Consider the following 18419-nt stretch of genomic DNA (forward strand, 5'->3'; position numbering starts at 1 on the left):
TCGGTGGTGAGTGATTCTGTAATAGTGCCTGTGTGTAGCTGGTGTAGAGGAGTCAGGCGCAGGACAGCAGATATGAGTAATAAATGTAATTTGCTCAAATATTCACAAATACAACACAATAATTTGAGCCCACAATAACGGACCGTATTACAAACCAACCAACAATCACTCACAAACAAACATGGGGGAAAAGAGAGTTCAGTAATTCATTCCCCTGACGTTCTTACACACCTGGTTTCACCCACCCCGTGGGTCAGGCAAGACACAGAGGAGACGAGAGGCAGAGGCAGAACTGGTTTGCCAGAGAGTGATTGTCTCCATAGGCCATCAGGGCCCTAAAGCAACCTCTAGACTCCCACAAAGGGTGATTAAGTGTATCCTTAGCCTGGTGTTGGTCCATTTCACTGTAAGGTCTACACCTGTTGTATTCGGCGCACGTGACAAATAAACTTTGATTTGATTTGAGATCAGTGATTTCAGACGTACACGGAGAGGCAAGCAAAACAGCATAAGTATGGCAGCGGGAAGCAGCATTCTTAGCAGCAGCATCAGCAGCTGCATTACCCAAACTAACACTGTCAGTGTTACCTGTGTGGGCACGGACCTTAAGAATAGCTAACTTGGCAGGAAGCAACATAGCTTCAAGCAGGGCTTCTATCTGTAAATGGTGTTTAATAGGGGTACCAGACGTGTAAACAAAGTCCCAACCTTTCCAAACACCTATCCAAGACAGGCAAACGCCAATGTCGTATGCAGAGTCAGAATAAATGTTAACATTCAAATCACTACCTAATTACATACTTTAGTAAGTGCTAGAAGCTCAGCTTGTTGTGATGAGCAATGTTCAGGCAAGGGCTGTTCAATTAACAATGACCTATCCATTGAGACTGTACCAAACCCTGCATGTTTCCTACCAGTCTCCCTATCAATAAAGGCAGAGCCATCAACAAAGAGAGTTACATCAGGGAGCTCAAGAAGTTCTTCATAAAGGTCAGGTCGGGCCTTGGAATCGCGTTGGACTTGATCAGGACAGTAGTGTGGTTCTCCATCCTCCAGAGACACATGCAGTTGTGCTGGGTTAACAACAGTTGAATCGTAAGGTGAGGCTGTAATGATTGGTTCTTTGGTACCATCCGGAAATATGTACTGGTGACACTGGAGAAGAGGGTCAGGGCATCCCTATTGCTGATTATTCTGCGGTGGGAACCACGCCTGGTTTGTCGCAGGAGGCTGGTGGGGCCATCCATATTGTCGACCATTCATTGGTTGAGTCTTAGAAAAAGCAGGTTGAGGCTGTCCAGCGTAGGCTGGTCTTCCACCAAGTTCCCCCTGCCAGCATTCCCTCTCCATTGACCTTTCCCTCTGCTGCCAGTGTGGCTGCTGCTGCTGTGGTTGGTGAGGGCACATGTTTCTCGTATGGCCTGCCACACCGCAGTACCAGCATAGCAGCGGTTGTCTGTGTGGGTAGGTATGGTTGTGGGTTCCCATATGGTTGAGGAAGAAACTGAGTAGCAGGGGCAACGGCTACCATGAGATTGTTGGTTTTTCCTTCGTCCAGTTGGGCCAGTTGGGCTTTTTTAAGCTGTGTGTCAAGTCCAGTCTTCCTTACTTTTTCTTCAGTCTTCATCTTTTTCCAGGCTCTGCAGTGATGCAGGGCAATTGTTTCGCTGCTGTGTCCAAGTCCCCAAAACTCCATGGTTTGTAAACATGCACGATTGTCCTGTACCAGAGGTCTTTATTACCAGGGGATACGTTCCCATGGGACGGTCATCTTCACCTGGCTGTGTCTTCATCCATTCAGTCTGTTTCATCTCCAGTCTCTCTGATGCTCGGGGCTGTACGTTTTTAAATCGACCCTGTAATGTTGTCACCTCATTTTCAAACATGGTTGATAGGCGCCTCAATGTCTCCCTCGATTGATCAAGTTGTTGTTTTATGTTCTGTTTCCCGCTGGCACGCGCTCGGGAGTCCTTAGGTCTCGCGAGAGTCACATCTTCTTCATCTTCAGCTCCACTTTCGTGTTCTTTCAATTGTTCACGTTCTCTCTCCTCTCTCTTCTTTTCTTCCCACTGCCTTATGTATTGTTCACTTCTCGCTCTTTCTTCACTTTCCGCTCTCTCTCGTCTTATCTTCTCTTCCTTTACTGTGTGATTACCACTTAGACTTTGCTCTTTATCATTATGACCTCAACAGCGTTATCCATTTCTCTGTGCACCTTTTCTTGAGTTGCCATGAGGTCCTTTGCCACGGTAACTCTAGGGTAGAGAGGTGTTGATTGTATCTTGGCATCATTCCATATTTCTCCAAGTTCTTGATACATTCTACCTGGTGGTGGAGAAGAGTCATCGCCTTGGTCTGACATGGAAACAGGTCCCTGCGTCTTCGTACTCAGAAGAAAGGTCTCTCCTGAAGACAACCTTCCTGGTAACTTCCGACTCCCCTCCTTGGCTCGGGACATTGTCTCTTTCAGACCCTGGAGAACAAACACCTGGATCCAGTAGTTCGTTCGGGAGTAATGGATAGATTCCTTCAAATTTATCTCCACAGTGGGGAGGGGGTGGGTGTGGAGCATATGGTGGAGCACTGCATTCTAGAGGAAGGCAGGGTCTTTGATATTTGTTACCGGTTTCTTTAAGCAGGTAGCCTTCTGCTGAGTCCAGAATAGGTTACCTTCAGTTTTCAACATGGCTACAGCAGTCACAGAAAACAGGGTGGATTTTATTTTTTACCCCTTGGTCTTATTTTCCTGTCTTCTCTTCACGATATTCTGCACATGTTGATACTTGGTTTTATTAAATGGCCGATCTGTAGGCCATCTATATTCAGAGGCTTCTTTGGTCCAATCATGGCATTTCTTGAAAACCCAGGTTAAGTCTTTCCCATAGTGGGGTATTTTCCTACTAAAAATTGTAGAGGGGTGGCGGGTTTCATAGCGACTGGTCCCCCAGGTAACTCCGAGCTCCCGTCTGCCATATCCCAAAAATGTAAAATAATTAAAAAAAAATGTTATTAGGCTCTACATGTAATTTGAATACAGATAAATTAATGCAAAATAACCCTATACTTGCATAGTCTATCCCTTAACTTGCATACGTTTATTTAAAGCAGGGTGATAAGTAAATGATAACTGAATACCATGTAATGTATGGATGGTGTAAAATAAACGTCCTCTATGGAGTAACCATGAAATTGTAAAGGGTTCAAGATGATTTGTTACTGGTACAAACTTTGGTGTAACAACCACAACAATCCTGGTATCTCTGTGATAATCTTCTCCTTCCAAGGGAGAAACTATTATTTCAAAACTATTTATTTTTAAATTAAAATAGCGTGGGTCAGTAACACACGGGCAGGTGTATTCCCTAATATAGCAATGATGTATGCTTAAAGGTTTATGCCCTCTTTGAGCATCTGATTTGAATGTCCACTCAGTTAAATCAAATACATGGGTATTATATTGTTTATAACTAACTCCTGATTTAGTGTCCCACCATCCAGTCATATCACACAGAAAACATAATAAACAGAACAATTACAAATTCAGTTATCAGAAAATATTTCACTCTCAATTCTATCAACAATCAGCGTTTCATACTTAGAATTTGTGCCCTATCACCAAGTCTCATAATCATAAACATTTAACCCAAGAATGTATATCCTATTTCCACCTAGGTGGTCTGTGCTTCCTCCCACGGGTTGTGTAACAATAATTTCACACTGTCTATTATTCCACTATTAGAAAGAAATGTAGGTTCTTATAAATTTAACAGCGAGGCGCCACTTACTTGCCAGAATGACTCATTAACCACCATGTGCTATAGTAAATTACAGACTTCAGCTTTAACAGGCATCTGCTTACCTTAAAATTTTGTAGCGTTTGCACGTGGATCAATAGTCAGTCCAGCGAAGTGGTCACTCGCTCCTGGCAAGCTCGCCAAAGTGTTGGTCAATTTCTTCAACAGATGATCAGTATCAAACATATATTAGTAATGGAAACACACACTGTCACGCCCTGACCGTAGAGAGCTTTTTATGTCTCTATTTTTGGGTTGGTCAGGGTGTGATTTGGGTGGGCATTCTGTTCTTTTTCTATGTGTTTGTATTTCTTTGTTTTGGCCGGGTATGGTTCTCAATCAGGGACAGCTGTCGATCGGTGTCTCTGACTGAGAACCATACTTAGGTAGCCTTTTCTCACCTGTGTCTTGTGGGTAGTTGTTTTCCGTATCAGTGTTTGCACCTTACGGGACTGTTTCGGTTTAATTTATTCTCTTGTTATTTTTGTATTTAGTGTTCAATAAATAAACATGAACACGTACCACGCTGCGCGTCACACATACTCTTTGTTAAAGTATTAAAATGCTCCTTTAGTAATACAATTGTAGGCAGAAGTTGGTACAGAGTACAGTATATCAAATCAAATGTATTTATATAACCCTTCTTATATCAGCTGATATTTCAAAGTGCTGTACAGAAACCCAGTCTAAAACCCCAAACAGCAAGCAATGTAGGTGTAGAAGCACGGTGGCTAGGAAAAACTCCCATGAAAGGCCTAAACCTAGGAAGACACCTAGAGCGGAACCAGGCTATGAGGGGTGGCCAGTCCTCTTCTGGCTGTGCCAGGTGGAGATTATAACAGAACATGGCCAAGATGTTCAAATGTTCATAAATAACCAGCATGGTCAAATAATAATAATCACGGTAGTTGTCGAGGGTGCAGCAAGTCAGCACCTCAGGAGTAAATGTCAGTTGGCTTTTCATAGCCGACTATTAAGAGTATCTCTACCACTCCTGCTGTCTCTAGAGAGTTGAAAACAGAAGGTCTGGGACAGGTAGCACGTCCGGTGAACAGGTCAGGGTTCCATAGCCACAGGCAGAACAGTTGAAACTGGAGCAGTAGCACGGTGAGGCATGGTCCTAGGGCTCAGGTCCTCCGAGAATGAGAAAGGAGGAGAGAAAGAGAGAAATAGAGAGAGCATACTTAAATTCACACAGGACACTAGATAAGACAGGAGAAGTACTCCAGATATAACAGACTGACCCTAGCCCCCCCGACACAAACTATTGCAGCATAAATACTGGAGGCTGAGACAGGAGGGGTCAGGAGACACTGTGGCCCCATCCGATGATACCCCCGGACAGGGCCAAACAGGCAGGATATAACCCCACCCACTTTGCCAAAGCACAGCCCCCACACCACTAGAGGGATATCTTCAACTACCAACTTACCATCCTGAGACAAGGCCGAGTATAGCCCACAAAGATCTCCGCCACGACACAACCCAGGGGGGGCGCCAACCCAGACAGGAAGATCACGTCAGTGATCCCACTCAAGTGACGCACCCCTCCCAGGGACGGCATGGAAGAGCACCAGTAAGCCAGTGACTCAGCCCCTGTAATAGGGTTAGAGGCAGAGAATCCCAGTGGAGAGAGGGGAACCGGCCAGGCAGAGACAGCAAGGGCGGCTTGTTGCTCCATAGCCTTTCCGTTCACCTTCACACTCCTGGGCCAGACTACACTCAATCATATGACCCACTGAAGAGATGAGTCTTCAGTAAAGACTTAAAGGTTGAGACCGAGTCTGCGTCTCTCACATGGGTAGGCAGACCATTCCATAAAAATTGAGCTCTATAGGAGAAAGCCCTGCCTCCAGCTGTTTGCTTAGAAATTCTAGGGACAATTAGGAGGCCTGCTTCTTGTGACTGTAGCGTACGTGTAGGTATGTACAGCAGGACAAAATCAGAAAGATAGGTAGGAGCAAGCCCATGTAATGCTTTGTAGGTTATCAGTAAAACCTTGAAATCAGCCCTTGCCTTAACAGGAAGCCAGTTTAGCGAGGCTAGCACTGGAGTAATATGATCACACTTTTTGGTTCTAGTCAGCATTCTAGCAGCTGTATTTAGCACTAAACTGAAGTTTATTTAGTGCTTTATCCGGGTAGCCGGAAAGTAGAGCATTGCAGTAGTCTAACCTAGAAGTAACAAAATAATTTTTCTGCATCTTTTTTGGACGGAAAGTTTCTGATTTTTGCAATGTTATGTAGATGGAAAAAAGCTGTCCTTGAAACAGTCTTGATATGTTCGTCAAAAGAGAGATCAGGGTCCAGAGTAATGCCGAGGTCCTTCACAGTTTTATTTGAGACGACTGTACAACCATCAAGATTAATTGTCAGATTCAACAGAAGATATATTTGTTTCTTGGGACCTAGAACTAGCATCTATGTTCTGTCCGAGTTTAAAAGTAGAAAGTTTGCAGCAATCCACTTCCTCATGTCAAACACAGGCTTCTAGCGAGGGCAATTTTGGGGCTTCACCATGTTTCATTGAAATGTACAGCTGTGTGTCATCGACATAGCAGTGAAAGTTAACATTATGTTTTCGAATGACATCCCCAAGAGGTAAAATATATAGTGAAAACAATAGTGGTCCTAAAACGGAACCTTGAGGAACACCGACATTTACAGTTGATTTGTCAGAGGACAAACCATTCACAGAGACAAACTGATATCTTTCCGACAGATGAGATCTAAACCAGGCCAGAACTTGTCCGTGTAAACCAATTTGGGTTTCCAATCTCTCCAAAATAATGTGGTTATCAAGGGTATCAAAAGCAGCACTAAGGTCTAGGAGCACGAGGACAGATGCAGAGCCTCGGTCTGACGCCATTAAAAGGTAATTGACCACCTTCACAAGTGCAGTCTCAGTGCTATGATGGGGTCTAAAACCAGACTGAAGCATTTCGTATACATTGTTTGTCTTCAGGAAGGCAGTGAGTTGCTGCGCAACAGCTTTTTTCTAAAAGTTTTGAGAGGAATGGAAGATTCGATATTGGCCGATAGTTTTTTATATTTTCTGGGTCAAGGTTTGGCTATTTCAAGAGAGGCTTTATTACTGCCACTTTTAGTGAGTTTGGTACACATCCGGTGGATAGAGAGCCGTTTATTATGTTCAACATACAGTGGGGCAAAAAAGTATTTAGTCAGCCACCAATTGTGGAAGTTCTCCCACTTAAAATGATGAGAGAGGCTTGTAATTTCATCATAGTCACACTTCAACTATGACAGAGAATGAATGAGGAAAAAAAATCCAGAAAATCACATTGTAGGATTTTTTAATGAATTTATTTGCAAATTATGGTGGAAAATAAGTATTTGGTCAATAACAAAAGTTTCTCAATACTTTGTTATATACCCTTTGTTGGCAATGACAGAGGTCAAACGTTTTCTGAAACGTCTTCACAAGGTTTTCACACACTGTTGCAGGTATTTTGGGCCATTCCTCCATGCAGATCTCCTCTAGAGCAGTGATGTTTTGGGGCTGTTGCTGGGCAACACAGACTTTCAACTCCCTCCAAAGATTTTCTATGGGGTTAAGATCTGGAGACTGGCTAGGCCACTCCAGGACCTTGAAATGCTTCTTACGAAGCCACTCCTTCGTTGCCTGGGTGTGTTTGGGATCATTGTCATGCTGAAAGACCCAGCCACATTTCATCTTCAATGCCTTTGCTGATGGAAGGAGGTTTTCACTCAAAATCTCACGATACATGGCCCCATTCGTTCTTTCCTTTACACGGGTCAGTCGTCCTGGTCCCTTTGCAGAAAAACAGCTCCAAAGCATGATGTTTCCACCCCCATGCTTCACAGTAGGTATGGTGTTCTTTGGATGCAACTCAGCATTCTTTGTCCTCCAAACACGACGAGTTGAGTTTTTACCAAAAAGTTATATTTTGGTTTCATCTGACCATATGACATTCTCCCAATCTTCTTCTGGATCATCAAAATGCTCTCTAGCATACTTCAGATGGGCCTGGACATGTACTCGCTTAAGCAGGGGGACACGTCTGGCACAACAGGATTTGAGTCCCTGGCGGCGTAGTGTGTTGCTGAAGGTAGGCTTTGTTAATTTGGTCCCAGCTCTCTGCAGGTCATTCACTAGGTCCCCCCGTGTGGTTCTGGGATTTTTGCTCACCGTTCTTGTGATCATTTTGACCCCACGGGGTGAGATCTTGCGTGGAGCCCCAGATCGAGGGAGATTATCAGTGGTCTTGTATGCCTTCCATTTCCTAATAATTGCTCCCACAGTTGATTTCTTCAAACCAAGCTGCTTACCTATTGCAGATTCAGTCTTCCCAGCCTGGTGCAGGTCTACAATTTTGTTTCTGGTGTCCTTTGACAGCTCTTTGGTCTTGGCCATAGTGGAGTTTGGAGTGTGACTGTTTGAGGTTGTGGACATGTGTCTGTTATACTGATAACAAGTTCAAACAGGTGCCATTAATACAGGTAACGAGTGGAGGACAGAGGAGCCTCTTAAAGAAGAAGTTACAGGTCTGTGAGAGCCAGAAATCTTGCTTGTTTGTAGGTGACCAAATACTTATTTTCCACCATAATTTGCAAATTAATTAATTAAAAATCCTACAATGTGATTTTTTTCCTAATTTTGTCTGTCATAGTTGAAGTGTACCTATGATGAAAATTACAGGCCTCTCTCATCATTTTAAGTGGGAGAACTTGCACAATTGATGGCTGACTAAATACTTTTTTGCCCCACTGTAGGAGGGCCAAGCACAGGAAGCAGCTCTTTAAATAGTTTAGTTGGAATAGGGTCTGGTATGCAGCTTGAAGGTTTAGAGGCCATGATTATTTTCATCATTGTGTCAAGAGATATAGTAATAAAACTGTTAAGGGAATTTTTATCTATAATGACTAATTATGTATACATTTCAATCAGGATGTACTAATCAGAATACTTTTATGTTACTGTATATGTATGAATTTTCTTATCTGATCCCAGTATTGAATATAATGTGTGTGAATGTGGTCAAGAGTTTAGAACAATAGGGCCTCCCGGGTGGCGCAGTGGTTAAGGGCGCTGTACCAGCGCCAGCTGTGCCATCAGAGTCCTGGGTTCGCGCCCAGGCTCTGTCGTAACCGGCCGCGACCGGGAGGTCCGTGGGGCGACGCACAATTGGCCTAGCGTCGCCCGGGTTAGGGAGGGCTTGGTCGGTAGGGGTGTCCTTGTCTCATCGCGCACCAGCGACTCCTGTGGCGGGCTGGGCGCAGTGTACGCTAGCCAAGGTGGCCAGGTGCACGGCGTTTCCTCCGGCGCATTGGTGCGGCTGGCTTCCGGGTTGGATGTGCGCTGTGTTAAAGAAGCAGCGGCTTGGTTGGTTGTGTATCGGAGGACGCATGACTTTCAACCTTCGTCTCTCCCGAGCCCGTACGGGAGTTGTAGCGATGAGACAAGATAGTAGCTACTACACAATTGGATACTACAAAATTGGGGACAAAAAGGGGTAAAAAATTAAAAAAAAAAAAAATTAAAATAAAAAAAAAAAAAAAAATTAGAACAATGACTATTGTGGTACAAATGAATCAGACTGGCTAGAATGCTTATCTACACGAGAAAACCTTGACTCGTAAATTATATTAAATTGGTAGGGAGACGGATGTGGGAAGGCTCGAGATTGGAACGGAGATGGTGCGGGGTGTTGGAACTAATGACGTAACCTGTATTACGGGAGTACTCTCTTGAATAAAGGCTATTTGACTTTAAGACCGGGCTCTGTCTATTCCTATAAATGTTTAATTTTAATTGGGAATTAAAACAAAGGAATTAAATTCCTTCAATAATTGGTCCTTCGAACCGGGATCTCCATCTGGAGGTCGTACGCCGGAAAAATCGTGCACGACCGGGTCTGGGCCCGTTATTAAGACCTGGCTTCTGGATTGACGTTAAAAACAGGCCGGCATACACACCAGATGACAGGGACGTGACTAGATCCAACGAACAGTGCTTTTCCCAGTCGGCACCAGGTCAGTAGCCTATATTCTCGATTCTGGGGGGATTTCAGTTTGTTGATTTGATGTTCTAAAATGTTTAGAATTCATCAATAATGGGAGCTTTGCTATTCCCACAGGGTTTTGTATGACCAACATACACTGGGTTTTGTATAACCGATATACACTGAGCAGGTTCGAAAATAACCTGCGGTAATGTGCACTACCGTAAATAAACTAAACTTAATCATGAGAGGCATATTCGCCCGAGATTAAGACGGGATATTAAATAGGTGCTGGGGGATAGGACGGTGATCTTGTACAAATACTAGGCGTGAGGAGACAGGAAGGGAATGCTCAAGATAACTGGAATGGTCATTTGAATTGTGGCAGTATTGATCATCGTTCCGATTCAACAAATACTACTGAAATATCCAAATAAGGAGGAGAGGGAACCAAAATCTAAAGGAATGGGATAAAAGCCAAATCTATAGACAAGAAGTTCCATGCGAGAGGGAAGCCTGAAAAATAGTGGCGTGAGATAACGATTATTAGCGGTCTTTAAAAGCCCTCTGACACAACCGGAAAATAAGATATTAACTAGGGATTTACAACTCCTGGGCTTAGGTAAGACCTAATATCTGATTCAACAGTCAAAGCTATTGATAAGATTTCCATAAAAGAGACACACACATAGTCAGACTGAAAAGGAACTAAAGTAACTAAGTAACGGTAAATTGCAGATTCATAGAAATACACAAACATTAGAAGGTAAAATTAAATATAGAAAGGCAAAGATAAGTGATTAAATACCATAGCTACTAGTAACGGTAAAGATTAAGGATGGGTAGAAGTTCCTCAAAGGAGATGCCGGAATTAACGGGAGACGAGCGTTATATGGAACAGAGAGACAAGAGAAACATTGATTTCGGTCTAAAATGGAGGAAGAAATATGGTTTTGATGGGCATCTAAATGTGGACAAGTTAGAATTTCTTATAAAACAGATACATAAGGAAGGACATGCAGAAGCAGAATAAACAAGGGTTGTACACAGCCAGGGTCTGGCTTTCGGATGCCAGGAAAAGAGTGGAAGGGGATAGAAAAAAGAAAGATGTAAGGAACCAAGATACTCTGCCCTCCGCTCCCACAGCGGGAAAAAGTGGCCAATTGGGTGTGGATCAAAACATATATCCTTCTCTAGTGGACCAGGCTTACAGAGATAATCCCGACGATGAGGTGGTGATGGCTCAGAGGAGAGTGCAATTGCCGCTCCGTGCTGAGCCTCCCCCAGCTTAAGATTTGGGAGCGGATGGTGAAAGTCAGGAGGGACAGAGAGGCACGGATAGAGAGCAGGAACTGATTAGGGCAGTATTGAGAAAGGTGCACATGGAAAGGGCATTGGTAGAGACTCAGACAGTGAAGGAGGAAGATAGGTCGGGGAAGGAAAAATATCAGACACCGAATCAAAACCGATCAGGACTACTTAGAAAAACCTCCGATATAGGAGAGAAAAATAGACCATGGCATAGGAGAGATTTCCAGTACTATAGCAGGGAAGAAGACAGTGCAGAGAGAGAAGAGCAGTTTCCCCTGATAGAGCTACCCAACCCCCAAGCTGGGATGGACGGCAACGAACCCATGGTTTGGGTCTATCGACCTTGGACACAGAGGGACGTAGAAAAGACAGTAGAAGGAATTCCACACCCTAAAACAGGAATGGCAGGGTTTGAGAGAGATCTAAACGGACTAGCGTCCAGTTTCAGGCTAAACACATGGGAGGTGTAAAGAGCAGTTAGAACCATAGTGGGAAAGGATTGGTTTGCTGTGCCCGGAGCCTGGGTGCCAACGGGGAATGATGGGGACGTTGTACAGTGGAGCGCGGGACTTGGGGAGCCATTCAGGGCAAAAATGACAGAACTATGCGCTAACCTAACTGAACATTACCATCGACACGCCGACTTCTCTAAGGTAACTGAATGTAGACAGGGAGAAAATGAGACAGTCAGTCAGTACCTAGAACGTTTAAGAGATGTATTTAATGCCAACAGTGGTACGCCAGAACCAGCCCCCGGGGGGGATCAAAATACTCCTTATCATCAGCAACTAAAAATAGCCTTATTAACTGGAATGCGCGTTGAAATCAGTAGAGAGGTGAAAAATAATTTAGTGGGGTGGAGATTGGCAACTCTCGCAGAGGTAAAAAGATATGCGGTCCACCACGAACAGCACGGGCAGACAGAAAAAATGAAAAAAGAGAAAAGGAAAGATGAGTTTTTAATGGCAGTACTAGAAGATAAAGCAACGGGGACAGATAGAAAGGGAACGTCAGGCGAAGGGGGTAAAGGGGAGCTTAGATGTTTCAATTGCAGTAAAACTGGACATTTCGCCAGAAAGTGTGAGGCACCTTGTAAATATTGTGATAAAAAAGGGACATCAAAGACGCAACTGTAAACGAAAACCACAGAGGAAGGGTGGGCAAAAAGGAAAAAGGCGCCAAAACCTGACTCAGACAGCGACGAAGACAAATCCTGACTAGAGACGGATACTGCTAAAATATTCAGGAAAGAAGTAGTGGACTGGTACGGCGAAAAGGACAGCGACTGTAGTAATAGCGCTTCAGACCTCAACAATTTAGATAAGATTGACGCAGAGACTGAGGTATTTGAATTAGCAACAGTAGACCTTGCACTTGCTCAGGAAGAAAAACATTTTTTGACACTTGCAGTTATGGGACAGAGAATTACATTTCTGTGTGATACGGGGGCATGCAGGACAGCCATATGCAGTGAGGATGCACCACAAGGGATTCATCCCTCAGGGCATAAGATAATTGTTCGTTCTGCGTCTGGCCATCACTGTGTAGAGAGACTGTCGACTCCCATAACTCTCAGACATGAAATGACTGAGGGGGAGGCAACGGTCCCAGTACTCATATCAAAGTTGTGTCCTGTGAATCTATTGGGGAGAGATGTCATGAAACTCTTGAATATTACCATAACACCTACAGACAAAGGTATGAAAGCCCAGGTTGTTAAAAATAACATGGTAATCTGTGGGGAAGGAGATCCACATTATTGGTATAGTCAAGATTTATTGAGGGGAGGTTTAACAGACATACCCAAAGCATTGATGGAACTAACAGATGATGTAAAATCAGGACCCACTAAAATGTCTCCAGATGATTTGCACTGTACACTGTGGTATAACAGACACCCCGGCCCCGACCTGGTATATGAGAGGGCACTTCTGAGAACCACTGAGCGAACCATTGGTCTGAAATGGCTTTACTATGATTCAACTCATGCAGCTGTGGAGGTGGAACTGCCTACTCATATCCAGGTCCTGTACAGAGAAAAATGGAGCCCCCATGTGGCCCTAGCTAAAGAACCCTCTGGGCAGTGGAAGGATATGGGATATTGGGTGTCAAAGGGAAAAAAACTGACAGACTGGGTAACGGGGGAGGGAGGTTTGCAACATAGCCCATCCACTGATAGATACAGACGTAAACTGAACTGGAGAGCAAACTGTGCCCCCGCAGTGCACATTAGTGAGAGTGTGTGTGGGGGGGGGGGGGGGGGGTTTCTGAGAAGCAGAATACCTGTTGACAGAAGAACAGGAAGAAGATTTAAAAGGAATACCTGAATATCTGTGATCTGAGGGTCCCGGGGATGTGGGATTAATTAAAGGAGTAACACCGGTACAAGTTGTCCCAAAATCAAATTATAGACCTTACCAAAAACAATACCCATTAAAGCCAGAAGCGATTAAAGGAATAACACCCTCTTTTGAACAGTTAAGAAAGGGAGGGGTTATCATACCGGGGGATGAAGCGTTCTGTAACTCACCTCTTTTTCCAGTAAAGAAGGCATTCCCTAGCATGGACTGGATAATGGTAATGGACCTGCAAGGGGTCAATAACAGTGTGATACCAAGAACACCTTGTGTACCAGATCCGCATACTCTGTTAAACCAGCTGAAGCCTGAGAATGCTTACTTTACTGTGATAGACCTTGCTAATGCTTTCTTTAGTATTCCATTACACCCAGACAGCCAGGGGTGGTTCGGGGTCACATTTTTAGGAAAGAAATAGACTTACAGCCGACTGGTTCAAGGTTATTTGGAAAGCCCCACTATCTACAATCAGGCTATTACTAGGAATCTTGGAAAATTCGACCCTCCCCAGGGAAGTCAAATTTGGACATATGTGGATGATATCAATTCAACCAGGAAGACAGCCATTCTAGAAGCACCCAAACCATTGAACAAAAAACAGATGATGAGTTTCTTGGGAATGATTAACTATTGTAGAGCATGGGTTCCACACTTTGCATTGCATACAGGGTTACTTAGTAATTTGATCTATGGTAAGGCTATGACAGCTAAAGACAAAATAGTATGGACAAAAGAGGCGGAGAAACAGTTTGTGGCTATTAAACAGCTATTGATATCTGACACTGTTATGGCATTCCCTAGGTATGACCGTGAATTCACACAGACTGTGGATTGCAGGGAGGGGTTCATGACATCAGTGTTGACTCAGAGACACGGAGGGAAGAATAAGCCGGTGGCCTATTATTCCTCCCGTCTCGATGAGGTGGCACAAGCAATGCCCCTGTGTTTGCAGTCAGTGGTGGCTGCAGCACGGGCTGTGGAGGACTCTGCCTCTGTAGTACTATACCATGATTTGACATTGAGGGTCCCACATGCCGTCTCAATTTTGTTATTGGAACATAAAATGGCGTACATGTCACCAGCAAGACATTTGTCTTGTATGATTATTCTGTTGAATATGCCAAACCTAACAATTGAGGGTTGTACCACTTTGAACCCCTCCACTCTAATTCCTATAGCCACAGATGGGAGTCCCCATGATTGTGTAACGGAGACAGAGAAAATGGTTCTCCCCAGGCCAGATCCAACTGATCTGCCTTTGCCAGATGCAGAAATAACTATGTTTGTTGATGGGTCTTCTAGGAAGAACCCAGATGGCTCAAATGCTACGGGTTATGCAGTAGTGACTCTCACTAAGGTGCTGGAAGCTGAAGCTTTACCAAAGAATTACTCTGCTCAACAAGCTGAAATTGTGGCCCTTACCAGGGCTTGTATATTAGGAAAGGGTAAATGCATTACGATACATACTGATAGTGCTTATGCCTTTAACACTGTTCATGTATTCGCAGCTCAGTGGAGAAACAGGGGCATGGTTACCACAACAGGTAAACCCATTACTCACGCGCAACTAATCTTGAGTTTACTAGAGGCAATTCTACTACCAAAAAAATGAGCCATTTGTAAATGCGAGGCACATACTAAGGGCATGGACAGCGTCAGTATTGGGAATAGACGGGCAGATGAGGAAGCGAAGAGAGCGGGGGAAACCACACTCACACATAGACTCACACTTAAAGGAGGAAGTTTATATCAACACCGAAATACTGAGGGCAAGTCAGCTTGGAGCCCCCATTAAAGAAATTACTAAAAGGGTCAAAATGGGAGCCGTAAATAGAGGAGGAATCTGGCACAAAGGGAATCTACCGATTTTACCAAAGTCACTGTTTAAATATGCTGCTATATTGTTACATGGGCAAAGCCATGTATCAACAGGGGGTATGGTAGGGTTATTTAAACAACACTTTGTAGCATATGGAATAACAAACTATTTTAAAAACTTTTGCTCACTGTGCACTATATGCGCACGAAGTAACCACCAAGGTAAAGTGAGGGCACCACAGGGGGAATACCCGGCGGCTAAGTATCCATTCCAACAATAGGAAATGGCCTTTATTGAATTAACTAAAAGTGAAAATAAGAAATGGTGTTTAACAATTATTGACAAATATAATAAACGGATAGAGGCATTTCCTACATCTTCAGCAGACGCAGAAACAGTGGCTAGAGCATTATGTCAAGAGATTATCCCGCGATTTGGACTGCCAGAAACTATTTATAGCGACAATGGTTCCCATTTTTCTAATCAAGTAATTGATAATATAGGTCAGAAATTGAATATAAATATGAAGAAACATTGTTCTTATCACCCCCAGAGTGCTGGCCTTATCGAGCGCATGAATCAATCGGTAAAAGGTTGATTAAGGAAAACACACCTAAGTACCGGAATGAACTGGGTAAAATGCCTGCCCATAGTGCATTAGAATAACCCCTGATAGGGAGGGGCTATCTCCATTTGAGAAGGTTTTTGGTAGACCCTATAGAATGCCCCAATTAGGACGATTGGAGGAAGCAGATATAGAATTAGAAAGCAGTATGGTGGAACACATGAGGAGGGTGTTCATTAACCAAACCCGTATGTCAAAAGTTTTATGCCCAACAGGAGAACTACAGAAGGAGGTGGCACACAAGATTCAACCAGGAGACTGGGTCTGGGAATGGGCCAAAATTCAACCAACTGCATGCATAATCACTTTACTTCTACCTACATGTACATATTACCTCAATTACCTCGAATAACCCGGTGACCCCGCACATTGACTCAGTACCGGAACCCACTGTATATAGCCTTGCTACAGTTATTTTATTGTTGCTCCTTAATTATTTTGTCATATATAATTTTTTTTTTTAACTGCTTTGTTGGTTAAGGGCTTGTAAGTATGCATTTCACTGTAAGGTCTACCTACACCTGTTGTATTTTGCGCATGTGACAAATAAAATTTGATTTGAAGTTTTAAACTAGCCCACGCCATTGTTTTGACTAGCAACTTCCGGTGGTTTCCCACGTCAGCCTCGCTTTCGTTTCCAAGTAGCGCCTGCGTGACTAAAGCGTATTCTAGCCCAACCGGTCGCAAGACAGCGGTATCACAGATAGAATAATGATAGATATTTCACTGGATGTATAAATGTGAAGCAACCAGTTGGCGTTTCCACTCACTACCAAATATGGTAGGGAGCGGAAGCCAACTGGCGGGTAATGGAAGAAGATAGAACGAGATAAATTTAGCCAACATTCTGCAAATTTTCTAATCAATTAAACATTTGATCTCAACGCAGTTTTCTGTTCACAAAAACAGAACATTATCAACAGAGTGGACTAAGTTTTGTAGACTTTACCTTTTGAAAAAGTTGTAAAAAAATCGCACTGTTTAGGAGCGCAAAGGCGTATGGAGTTATTGCACATGCGCAATTCAGAGTAGGCGTTCCCTAACGGATATATGCAGACGCATACTAAAACGTGCCAATAAGATATCACTAGCGCATGCTTGGCTCTGCCCACCTCCTTGCTCGTTCTGCCCACTATGACTAATTTGTTTCCTTTAGAAACGACAAGTTGTGTTCTATTCTTGGTTTAGTTATAAAAATCTTTCGTTGTATTATTCCTTTTACGTCGTTTGTGAGCTTATCAACGACGTAAAAGGAATAATACTGCCTTCTTGCGGCCGGTTGGGGGTAGTCTAGTCTGCATGTAGGGCAGCCATATCTATTGACAAAAAAAATTACAAATGTTGATAGTAAAATGTCTTCTGTTTTAAGTAAATAGATATAGCTACATGTACGGGAGAGTGCAGTGCTGTGGCTCACATGGTTATAAATGCATAAAAGTCTACAGTGGCTTCAGAAAGTATTCATTTTCTACATTTTGTTGCGTTAAAGCCTGAATTTAAAATGGATTAAATTGACATTTTTGTCACACATACCCCATAATGTCAAAGTGGAATTATGTTTTTTTTTGTTTTATGTATTGAGTCAATACGTATTCAACTCCTTTGTTATGGCAAGCCTAAATAAGTTCAGGAGTAAACATTTGCTTAACAAGTCACATAATAAGTTGAATGGATTAGTGTTTAACATGATTTTTGAATGCCTAGCTTATCTCTGTACTCAACACATACAATTATCTGTAAGGTCCCTAGACGAGCAGTTAATTTCAACCATAAAGACTAGGGAGGTTTTCCAATGCCTTGCAAAGAAGGGCACCTACAGTGCCTTGCGAAAGTATTCGGCCCCCTTGAACTTTGCGACCTTTTGCCACATTTCAGGCTTCAAACATAAAGATATAAAACTGTATTTTTTTTGTGAAGAATCAACATCAAGTGGGACACAATCATGAAGTGGAACGACATTTATTGGATATTTCAAACTTTAACATACAAAAACTGAAAAATTGGGCGTGCAAAATTATTCAGCCCCCTTAAATTAATACTTTGTAGCGCCACCTTTTGCTGCGATTACAGCTGTAAGTCGCTTGGGGTATGTCTCTATCAGTTTTGCACATCGAGAGACTGAAATTTTTTCCCATTCCTCCTTGCAAAACAGCTCGAGCTCAGTGAGGTTGGATGGAGAGCATTTGTGAACAGCAGTTTTCAGTTCTTTCCACAGATTCTCGATTGAATTCAGGTCTGGACTTTGACTTGGCCATTCTAACACCTGGATATGTTTATTTTTGAACCATTCCATTATAGATTTTGCTTTATGTTTTGGATCATTGTCTTGTTGGAAGACAAATCTCCGTCCCAGTCTCAGGTCTTTTGCAGACTCCATCAGGGTTTCTTCCAGAATGGTCCTGTATTTGGCTCCATCCATCTTCCCATCAATTTTAACCATCTTCCCTGTCCCTGCTGAAGAAAAGCAGGCCCAAACCGTGATGCTGCCACCACCATGTTTGACAGTGGGGATGGTGTGTTCAGTGTGATG

At 43.3% G+C, this 18419-nt stretch overlaps 1 long non-coding RNA gene across 1 annotated transcript; it reads right to left on the reverse strand.

Annotated features, from left to right (window-relative positions):
• Nucleotides 1-1628: 1628 nt before the first annotated feature.
• On the reverse strand, nt 1629-16923 carry LOC149982120 (uncharacterized). The gene is made up of 2 exons (XR_016482617.1): nt 16839-16923; nt 1629-4928 (listed from the first exon to the last, which is right to left on the reverse strand). It is a non-coding gene; the product is annotated as an uncharacterized LOC149982120 (long non-coding RNA).
• Between the last annotated feature and the right edge of the window lie 1496 nt (nt 16924-18419).

Source organism: Oncorhynchus mykiss, chromosome 8 (genome assembly GCF_057628025.1).
Source record: "Oncorhynchus mykiss isolate SJ-2025 chromosome 8, ASM5762802v1, whole genome shotgun sequence".
Classification (NCBI taxonomy): Eukaryota; Metazoa; Chordata; class Actinopteri; order Salmoniformes; family Salmonidae; genus Oncorhynchus; species Oncorhynchus mykiss.